Source organism: Equus caballus, chromosome 1, assembly GCF_041296265.1.
Source record: "Equus caballus isolate H_3958 breed thoroughbred chromosome 1, TB-T2T, whole genome shotgun sequence".
In the NCBI taxonomy this organism is placed as follows: domain Eukaryota; kingdom Metazoa; phylum Chordata; class Mammalia; order Perissodactyla; family Equidae; genus Equus; species Equus caballus.
Window position 1 is genome coordinate 184,977,908 of NC_091684.1, and position 11,636 is coordinate 184,989,543.

Genomic DNA, 11,636 nt, shown 5'->3' on the forward strand with positions numbered 1-11,636 from the left:
GTAAAGGACAGGAAACTGGGCAAACAGTGGAGATAAGAGAGAAGCCAGGAATGAAGTGAAAAAATTGAAAGTCCCTTGCACAGACTTAGCAGGATAATTATTTAAACTGTGAAGGTAGTAATTTAGGTCTAAAATGTCACTGCCATTAATTCTAAGTTTTATTGTAGTCTGTTAGGGAAGAGTTCTCTGGGGATTATGAATAACTGCTTCTTGAAATGGAAACTCTGCAAAAACAATTGACATTTCTATAATCCTTAAGGAATAGGACATGGAGAAAAATGACTTTTCAGGTGGCTATCTGAACATCAGTGTCTGAGTAGCTAATATTCATCCTTGCTTTATGTCACGCTCATTAATCAGCTCCTATTAAAGATAATGCCATACATGTAATTACATGGCATAGCATTATGTTAAATATTTAAGACTTTCATATTGCACCATATCTTGGATGTGAAGATGTATTGCCCTGATTTGAGTACGTGTCAATTTTTCATAGATTTTCATGGCTCAAGGCCCTTAGCAAATTAATAACCAAAAGAGTTTGTAAGTCCATAGTCGGTTGCTTAGCATACTTCTCCACACTTTTTGTAATCTCTAAAAACCTATTTAGCTCTCAAAAATATGCCTACCCTCTGTTTCTAATTGCCCTGGTTTCCACATTAGATTTTTTAAATCTGGTCATGTGACTTTCAAATCATATCACACTTGTAAACCGAGTCATCAAAATAAACAATAAAGGAAATAAAACAGTACACTATAAGGAAAATGCCACATTAAACTAAGTCCAAGATCTTGCAATAAAATCTAGTTTATCCCACTTCTTCTGCATTTTTAACATACAGCAAACTCATCTTTAAAAAAAAACCAAACTCATCTTTATATAGTTTCCAAGTTCTAACGTGGGGTTTCATTCATTATTCCTTACAACAACCCTATGAAGAAAAGTCAGCGCTGTCCCAATTATATAATCAGGGCGACAGAGAAGACCCATGTCCAAATTTCCATGACATACAGCCGAACAGGGATTAAAACTCTCTGTTCGCATGCTTATAGTCCATTTTCTCTTGTATATTTTTTGTGAAAATTCTGTGACCAGGTTCCTGGCCTCCCCTGGGCTGCTCACATCAATTATTAACCACCATTAAATCAATAAACTCCTACTGCTTCTGCCCTAAGCCCACCTGCTCTTGGGAGAAGCGGAATTGTCAGAATTCAGTGACCCCCTCTGGAGACGGCTGCCTGTCTCTTCAAAGGACCCCCTCCTCAGGAGCTCCCAAAGTAAAGCTCCTTTACCCCATCTGTTAAGTCAGGCAAACCCAAACATGCTCTTCTAATCTGGTGGCAATCTATCCAGCTGTTTTCATTTGGTGTAATGAAGAACAGGCAGAAACTTGGTTTTATTCAAATGAGTAATATTGTCCCAGAGCCCGGGGCAAACACTGGGCCAGTCGGTAGTGGGTGACCTAATGCTGTAGAAGCTGCTTCATTGTGTGGTGCTGATCGGAAGGCTAGACGACTATTTCTCCGTCAGTGGCCTTAGAACAAGGTGCTTGTTAAAATGCAGCTTCCCAGGTCCTAACCCAGACCTACTGAATCAGACTCAGAGGTGATGCTGTATTAAACCAACACCACTGTGATTCCTACACAACCTGGAGTAAGAAAGCCCCAGGCTGGATGGGGACTTCTCCAATGGGACTGCATGCTTCTTGAGGGCAGGAAGCAGCTCTTATTCATCCTTGTAGCCTCAGTACCCAGCTGAGGGCTTAACAACATTCAAGGGATTGATAGTGTTAATCAAACGAGCATCGTGTGTCCAAAATCTTCTTAGTCAGAATTCGTTCATGCTTAGTTACTTAGGAAGTAGTGTAAACACTTACAAACACTTTCACCCGATTTTTAGCTTTGTCCTATTCCCAGGGTGTGGAGTGCAGAATTGAACAAGCCAAAGGCAGGACCACCTCTGCAAAACTCACTGTGTGGACCTGCTCCATCCCAGCCCAAGGCTTGTGGATTCTCCAGTCACTCAGAAAATAATCCCTTGTTGCAGTGTGAAGTGCACGGGCCTGGAGTCAGACCAACTCTGTGACTTCGAGCCAGTGTGTTAAACTTCTAAGCATCAGTTTCCTCTTCTATAAAACGGTGTGACACGTAATATGTAACATTCAGAAAGGGGCTATGTAATAAAGGACCTGCCCTGTGCCTGGAACACTGTAGGTGCTCAACAAACAGTGCTGGCGGTAGCAGCAGTGCTTACCAGTTGTGGTGGGAGTGGCAGTAGTGGTGATATAGTAGCGTAGATCCCTCTTTGGTTGTGTTTCTTTATTTTTCTCTCTCTGTCCAACGTGCCTTTCCTCCATATTCTAATAATAACACCCTCATTTTCTGTGGATAACTGCCCCCACAATTCTATGTGGCTCTGAGTGAACTGCCAATCACAGTGCCCTACCCCCTTGACCATAGGGTGGGCTTCCCATCCAGGCCTTTGTAATCCATGTTCCCTCTCCTCCCAGCCCCAGGGATTGGGGGCAGGGGAGGTGGAGGCAGGAAGGACAAATAAGTAAAGCGGGACCAATCAGAGTCTTTCCTCAGGATTTTCTAGAGAGCTATGGAGAGAGAGAAGCTCTCATTCCTCTGGGGTGGCTGGGCTGGGATGTGTAAGCTCAGAGCCATCCACAGCCATGCCGCTCTTTACCTCCCACACACAAGGAACGCATCTTGAAATAGGAGAGAATACGGCCAACACAGAGAGTAGCAAAACAGAAGCGGAGAGGGAGAAACAATAATATTTGTATCCCTGGATCCAGCTCCACCCCTAGATTCACCAGTTAAAGAAGTCAATAAACTCTCTTTTTAGCCTTAAGCTCATTTGAACTGAGTTTCTGCCCTTGCATTAAAAGCTTCCTGTCTAAAATAAATATGCTGTTAAAAAGAGAAAGAAAAAGAGGAGGAGGACTAGAAAAGAGAGCGCAGAAGCAATACCCAGGCATCCTCACACGTTCACTCCAGCACGGAAAACGGAAGCCAGCGGGTATCTGCACCACTGCCACACTGAAGCGAGCAGCAGCTGCAGCGGCACAGCCACTAAATCAGAGGCAGGCGACCTGCTGGAAGACACAAAAAACAACATGGCATCGCTGTGATTTCTTGTCCAGAGCCTAGTCATTGGAGGGAGGAAGGTGAACCCTGATTTGTTTCCCTGGTCAGGGTTGTCCCCCTGCCCCACCCCAGGATAGGGAGGGAGACAGCGGCCAGCAAAGCCAGAGGAGTCGGTAGGGACCATGTTATTGTGAAAGACAAAGGAACTTGGATCTTCTCCGGGAAGCCACAGGAGCCACTGGAAAGCTTTAAGAAGGGGAATGATGTGATTTTTGTGTTTTTTGAAAGCTTTCTCTGGCCTCAGAAGCGTGGCTGGATTGGAGGAAGACAAAGCTGGAAGTGGGGAGACCAGTGGAAAGTTTTAGCAACAATCAAGTGAGTGCTTGAAGGAAGACAAGCCAGCAATGACTGAGAATAGAGAAGGTATATTTAGACGGTCAAATCTATGAGACTTGGTGATTGGTTGTATGGGCAGAGGTAGGAGCATGGAGGCAAAAAGAAGGAAGAACCCAAGCCATACAGTCACCAACTGATGTCAGGGATCCAGAAAGAAGGTCTGGATTAGGCATGGAGGAAGGGAAGGGGTTCGTGTTAGAACATACTCAGCTGGAGAAACCATGGGGATATCAGGGTAGAGATGTCCAGTAGGAAACTGAGTCATTTGAGTCACCGATTCTGTGACCATGGGTGTGTTACTTAACTTCTTAGAGCCTCAGCCTCCTTATTTGTCAAATGGGAATCATCCTCTCTAATGAGAGAATTTACTTAACTTGTCCAAGTCTGCCAGTCGGTAATGGGACAACATAAAACATCATCCTTAAACAGAAAGAAAGAACAGCTAGAGGGTCATGATCACTCCAAGAGTGAGATCCCTAGGTGGTCCCTGGTCCTGGGAGAGCCTACTGCCTCCCAAGCCACCCAGGCCCCAATTCCTGCCTTGTCCTAGAGAAGCCCAAAGACTTGAGGAGCTCAGGCTTTGCCCTGAGGGTTCTCGTGCAACTCAGCCTACTGGAGGGTTTGGGTCCACTCTTGGCCTTTGCACCCATTGTTCCTTCTTCCTGGAATACCTTTCTCTGCTGATTTGCCTGAGGAACTCTTTTTCATCCTTCAAGACTTAGTTCCTATCACCAGGCCTGTGATGTTTTATCTGCATCGTCTCCCTGGCACAATTCAAATGTCATCTTCTTGGGGCCGGCCCTGTGGGCAAATGGTTAGGTTCCCACGCTCTGCTTCCGCGGCCCAGGGTTTCACCAGTTTGGATCCTGGGCTCGGACCTAGCACCACTCATAAAGCCATGCTGAGGTGGCATCCCACATGCCACAACTAGAAGGACCCACAAATAAAAATATACAACTATGTACCAAGGAGCTTTTGGGAGAAGAAGGAAAAATAAAATCTTTAAAAAAAAAATGTCATCTTGCAACAAGTCTGTCTTCCTTTTGTCACTCGATTGTCCCTTATGTAGTTGAAGTCTACCGCCCTTTCCTATAATGCTGGCTGATGCGACTTGAAACAATCTGAATTTAGACGTCATTGAGGAGTGTGTCAGTTACAGAACTATAATCGCTCAGCTCCAAACCCATCTTTCTATGCTCTGCCCTGTGGTGCTGGGACTCGGACTCTGCAACCGCATTTCCACTTGGCCAGCAGTTTCCCTGTTGGGGTCTGCTCTGCTAGAGGGAGTCAGGGAGGATGAGGGAAGGAGAAGGAATTCCTTCCTTTCTGCTGGCAAGTCCTGTGAACCTCGTACCAGCCATGCTCTGCCGACCTGTAGCAGCATTTAAATACAGTCTGCAGTTTTTCCAGAGTTGGTGGTACTAACCTCATCCCAGCTGTTGCCTCCTTCCTAGAGGTCTGGTTCTCAAGCCCACAGCCCACTCTCCAAGCTCAGAGACACTGGTCCCAACAGAGCGGTCCCTCCTCCTCAGAAGTCTGAGCTCCACTCCATGGGGCCCCTCCTCCAAGTTTCTCAGTTTTAACAATCCCAGTCTTTATTCCCCAAACCCTGTGAATAGTAGCTGCTTCCTGCAATTGCTATCTCTGTGATACCTTACACTCTTTTCTAGCCTTTTCAGTCACCTAGTTAACAACTTTATATCTAGGTAATAGTCTTCATGTTAAATTCTCTTTGTCCAAATAATTGGTGTGGTTTCTGACTCTTGACTGGACAATAATAGTATAAGGTGCTTTGTTTTGTTTTTCCTCCCCAAGGCCCTAGTGCACGATTGTATATCCTAGTTGTAAGTCCTTCTAGTTGTTCTATGTAAGCTGCCACCACAGCACGGCAACTGACAGATGAGGGGTGTGGTTATGCAACCATACCATACGCAACCCTGTGCTGCTGAAGTGGGATCGCCAAACTTTAACCACTAGACCACCAGAACTCACTGAACAAGGTGTTTTTAACGTAAGCATACAGTTGGCCTGGATCCATATATTTTACAGGATTAATGAGCCATCTTTACCTGGAAAGTCCCAGCTATTGAGTATCTGGCCACCCTCAATGTAATTGTGTAGCTCAACCCCTAAATGCCTGGCCACCTTGATGTAATTAGGCTGCCCAGCCTACCTGCATGAATTCTATCCAGAGTCTGGGCCCCACCAGCTGGCCCCATTCAAGGAGAGCCCAGTGGAATAGCCTAAGGCAGTGGGACCTGCACCTGGCTGTGGTGCCAGCTGCAATATGCTGACAGCATCTCTCTTTCCACTGGCAGGATAAGAAAGAACCAGGCTTTGTCCAGTATCCATGGTCCACTGAGATGTCACCACCCTCCCCCCTCTACTGTTGGCGTGGTGGAATTTTGCCCTCTAAGCCCTTGCCACCTGCCTGGGGACCCTCCCCTCCTTCACCCAGTGAGTCCAGGAAGGCAAGAGGTAGCATAAAAGTTTGCTTGTGCTTTACTCATACCTTGCGTATTTGTGTCTCATCAAAAATGTCCTTTCATTTGGAGGAAAAAACTAATCTGTTTCCAGTTCCATCTCCAGAACCAACCAATTAGTCCTAACTAGACTAGCACAAATGGTGACTAAGACATAGTGCCCATCCTCAAGGAGCTTCAGTCCACAGGGGAAGACAGACAATAAGTTTTGAATTAAGAATCAGGTTTAGTTACATGAAGCAGGGACCCAACATTGCACTGAGTTAAATAAGTTTATTTCTCTCTCATGAAACAAACCAGACATAAGTGGAAGGCTGGCAGGCTTGCCCTATTCCATGAGGTTGTCCATGGCTCTTTCTATATTATTGCACCACCGTCCCTTGAGCATGGCCATTGCCCACAAGATCTAAGATGACCAGCTGTCATGTTCACATTCTACTCAGTAGAGTAAAAGAAGGGAAAAAGAAAGGGCATGTCCTCTCCCTGGAAGCCACACACATCACTTCCCCTCACATCCCACTGGCCAGAATAGAGTCACATGGCCACAACTAACTGCAAAGGATATAGGGAAATACAGCCTTTATTCTCAGGGCAACCATGTGCCCAGGTAAAAATGAGAAATTCTATCTTTACACAAGAAAGAGAAAACGGATATTGAGGGGAACTAGCAATTTGTATCATAACAGACAGTTATAATTGTGTGGGGGGTGGTTCATGTAGAAGATGGGGTATACTGGGACTTAGTAGAAATGTAAATGAGGATAAGCCAATTTGCCTAAAAGACTGAAGTGCCTTCTAGGGAAAAAAGAAATCATGCTACGTTTTTCTAAACTTTGCATAAATTTGTGTATGTCTGATGAATCGGTGGAAGAACCAAACTGAAATTTATTTGCTAGAAGGCTGAGGATGCTTCTACAGGAAAAGCTGTCCTAAAAGGAAGGAACCTGGCCCCATGAACTAATGCAATAGAGAAGCTTCGGTTACTAGCAGTAGGGGTGATGCTGAGAACAGCAGAGTGTCAGCAGTTTGGATTTAGAGATTAAGATAGCGGACTTTGAGGTCAGACTGCCAGTATTGGCTAGGTATCCTTGGGCAAATTATTTAACCTCTGAAACTTCAGTTTCCTCTTCTATAAAATGGAAATAATAATAGAATCTAGAATTAAAATAATTGTTAAAGGGCTTATCACACAACTAAGCACATAATAACTGCTCAATCACTGTTAACTATGTATAATAATAATGATGATGCTCTCAAGGCCCATCCCCACTGGACGCATACCTGAGTCCTATGGAATACAGGTCACGTAAAAAGGGAAAAGCTCTGGTGGTGTGCTGGGGCAAGTAGTGCTTTGCGACCCTCTAGCTGAGGGCAACACCAAGCTCCAAGGTGAGTGGGCATTCTTCCCTGCCTCACGGAAGCCATGCAGCTCTGGCTCTGGGGCATCAGGGACAATATCAGGACTCAGGACTCAGACCCATGGCACTGGGACCCAGCAGGAGACAGAAGGGCCCAAAAGGTACCCTATGGAGGTGGCAAAGCAGCAGCAATGTTGAGCTGGAGTGTTCATTTATGCGCACAGGGGAAAGACCTCCTGGAGACTTCAAAAACTATTTTACAAGGTGAAGTCCTGCCAGAGTGGCTGAGATAGAAGTCAGTGCCATTTGGGTCATTATGATTGATGTGATTCCATTTGTACTAATAGGCAGGTATCTTGTGCCACATGTGAGATGCTAAGAACCCATCATATTCATGCTGCAATCACCATCATTTGCCAATAGAAGACCTCACATTTAATATGACATGCTGCCTTATTTAAATATAAGGAGTCTTCATTTTCCTGTGCCCAAGAAATGTTTAACATCCTTTATCTAGGCAATAAATTTGTACAAACACAAAAACAAATAAGGGTTCAGCAAATTGAACTTCAGATGCAAACTGAATTGAAATCAAGCACTACCAAGCAAAAGCCAGTGGAAAAAAATATATAAAACCGTATCCTTGCGGCGAGGCTGGACATCAGGATAAGATCTTCTCTTCTTGCTCCAACTACTCTCCCATGTTAATATTAAATCCAGTATTATCTATGATTCAATACTTTAAAGGCCATGCCAACAGGCTTTCACTTCCAATAAGCCAGAAGCATGAAGAGCTTGACTCCAAGGGCTCCTCAAATTCATGAGTGATGACTTTTTTAAATGAGGGGGATCCAGACTATCACATCCTCATTTCTACTAATGATGAAGGTATCCTTCGATTCTGGAACATATAGAAAAATTAGTTTTGGCTTCTTTCAACCTAGCTTGCCTTGAGTTTTGCTCAACTATGCTGAAGGATAAGACAGTTTGACGTATTCCAGAGGGTCTCCAAGAACAGATGTTTCTTTTTCTCTCAAATTCATTAAAAGGGAAACCAAATAGCTTGGCTAAGGAAAGAAGTGACCCTCTACTAAATTTAGAGAAGAAAACTTCCCCTGGCCAAACCAAAGCTCCTTGAATCAAAAGGGAAGTGCAAGGCCATCGCTTTTGTAGATAACAAATTGGTTCGGTCAAGGAAAGACTGTAGATCTGACAAGGGAAAAATGGCATGCTCAAGAGAAGATGAATTTTTACCGTATTTCATTATAGAAGACCACAATGAAAGAAAAATGACTTCATCAATCCCATTCTAGGAGCCCTGGTGAGGCTAAGGATACAAGGAGAAAGCCTCTGGAATTGGCTTCCTGTCATACAAGTTGCATCCATCAATTCAGAGCAGCTTCAGACAGGCACACGCAATCATAGCTGACAGTGGATAAATCACAATTATCAAGATTTCATTAGCTATTGCCCCAGAGTTAAAGAGGGTCATTTGCCTCTAGCCGGTACCAATCGATTGCTTTGTATGGGCTACAACTTAGAAGGCCAAGGTCAAGGTATGGTGATGGAAAATTAGGTTAGATATCATAAATCCTCCAGCACCAATCCTTCTTATCTGAACGAGAGTGCTATAAACTATTAACCCTGAAGACAGGTTTGTGGGAAATATAACAGAATCCAAAATCATAGCTAACTCTCTGACGGATAATACAGTACACCAGAAAGACCTAGAAAGATGGAACTTTCCTCACTTCATAAGAAGAAAATTGAATTCATCCTGCCTCAATGCACATGGTTAATTCTTCAGATCAGCAAATACTTATCAAAAGAGAGGAAAAGACAGTTTATAGAGGAAAGCTTCTCTCATTTCTCCTCTTCCTCTCTTCTTGCTATGATCCAAGAGAACTCATGCCCCAAAAGAATGGCTCACAAGTAGCAGATACCACGATGCTGGCACTGAAGTGAGGGGGTAATTCTGTCACAGTGTCTTTTTGTCTCTGTAACTAATCACCAAGAAGCAAACTACCAAACAAATAAACAGAAACAAAATTCTCAACCACCCAAATAAAAGACGTGCTGTCACTTTTAAGAGTTGTCAGAAAATAGTAAACCTAGGTCGTTGGACTATTAAAATATTAAACCTAGGCAAGTGAAATATAGTGTTTATCTTGTACCATCCTTTCAACTTTTCTGAATGATTGAAAATATTCCAATTAAAAAATTGGGGAGGGGCTGGCCCGGCGGTACAGCAGTTAAGGTAACACGTTCTGCTTCGGTGGCCTGGGGTTCGCCGGTTCGGATCCCGGGTGAGGACATGGCACGGCTTGGCAAGTCATACTGTGGTAGGCGTCCCACATATAAAGTAGAGGACGATGGGCATGCTGTTAGCTCAGGGACAGTCTTCCTCAGCAAAAAGAGGAGGATTGGCAGCAGTTAGCTCAGGGCTAATCTTCCTCAAAAAAAAAAATTGGGGAAAATCTTGTCATAGTTGGTACTAAAGTAGAAGTAGCTGTGCTTTAATTCATAAAAATAACTTTGTATACTCTTTGTATTCCTGTTTTATTTATAGAATAGTTACTTGCATTTTTACTAGCATAATAAATGATTTCTACTCTTATGTAGACTGAAGTTTTTATACTTAGCATTATACCAACCAGAAATAGCTATGAATCAGCATTTCCATACTGATCACAACAAATATTCAGTCAATGAACCTACCTGTGTCCTTGTTTGGCAATTTCAAAAAGCTTTGAAGAAGATAAGACACAAAGGGGAAAATTAACCTCCTCTCTGATGACAGCCTTTAACACAGTTGAATCAAGGAAGAAAAAAAAGAATCAATTTTCTAAACTTTACACAGCTGAAAAAGCATAAAGTTTTATTAAGCCCATGAGAAATGACAGATATTTCTCAAATGCATCTTGTTTAAAAATGTCAGAAATTGGAGATTGTTCTTAAAAATCAATGGGCAATGAGAAGACTAAATCTGATCAATTCCCCGGGCTCAGAAAGGGAAACAGGAGAATGCAAACCCAAAGTTGTCTCTCTGGATTCCCAGCTAGTTGAACAAACCTTGACACTAAATCAAATTTTTCTTACATAAAAACTGAATTTTTCCACAGAGGCAAAAACATGAAGCTTCAGAAGCACATGAGCACGAAAACTTTCAAAGGCTTGAAATTTATTACTTTGCAATCTCTCACCACTTTCTCCCACTGTCGTTGGACACTACTATCTCCCAAAATGATCCACTGGAAATGCTAGATTCAGCATCTGTTACTACATCTCAAACTCTCTCCAGCCAACGTATATTTCCAATTCACAATTCATGCCTTTCAGTTGTAGTTATAATTTTTGACCAGGATCTTGTATTTAAAAATGCTGTGATCCAACACTACCATGTCAAATTAAAAATAAAACAAAAGTCTGGTAGCACAGCTAATCGTAGGAAGTTTTAGAAGATTGTGGGCAGGTATAAAAGCTTCCTAGATTTAATTACTTGTTTATATTATTTATGCTGAGGATTTAGTGAAAACAGGTAAGTATCCACAAGGGAAAAATTATCCTGGGAATGTAGTTTCTTCCGCCAGCTAAATTTTAATGGTAAATAATAAAGTGAGCTTTTACTTTCCAGGCTCCTAACTAAAGCATGGAAGTTTCAAGAGAGATGGCAGGAATGCAGAGCAAAAGCAAATCCTCAGCAACCCAAAAGGTGGGCAGCTGGTCTACAGAGCAAGGAGAGATGTCCAATAGCTCCACAAGTTGACAGGTGAGCCATGAAGCACCAGAAGGTCCCTGGAATCTCACCCGTTCTTAGATACAAGCCTTGCTAAAGAGGAAGCCCAAATCCCACCCTCAACACACTTGAGGCCAATGGTGAACTAAATGAAACTGCAAAAAAATACACACCCAGGTCAAGGACAGATCAGACTGACTCCCTCACTCAAGTAGCCTGATTTTTACCTTCTGAAGGTAAATAGTTTACTTCAGTCTCTACTATTCTTTTATACCAAATGTCCAGAATGCAATTAAAAATCACAAGACATGTATAAAAACAAGAAAATGTGACCAATGATCATAAAAGGAAAAAGTTAATAGAAGCAGACCCAGGGATGTCCCAAATGTCAAAATTATCAGCCTAGGGCTTTAAGATAACTATGATAAAAATGCTAAATTATCTAGTGGGAAAGATGGAAATGTGTTTGAAGAGTTCAACATGGAAACATGTTGAAGAATTTCAACGGAGACGTGGAAACTATTTTAAAAAAGAATTTAGAGGATGGCCTGGTGGTGTAGTAGTTAA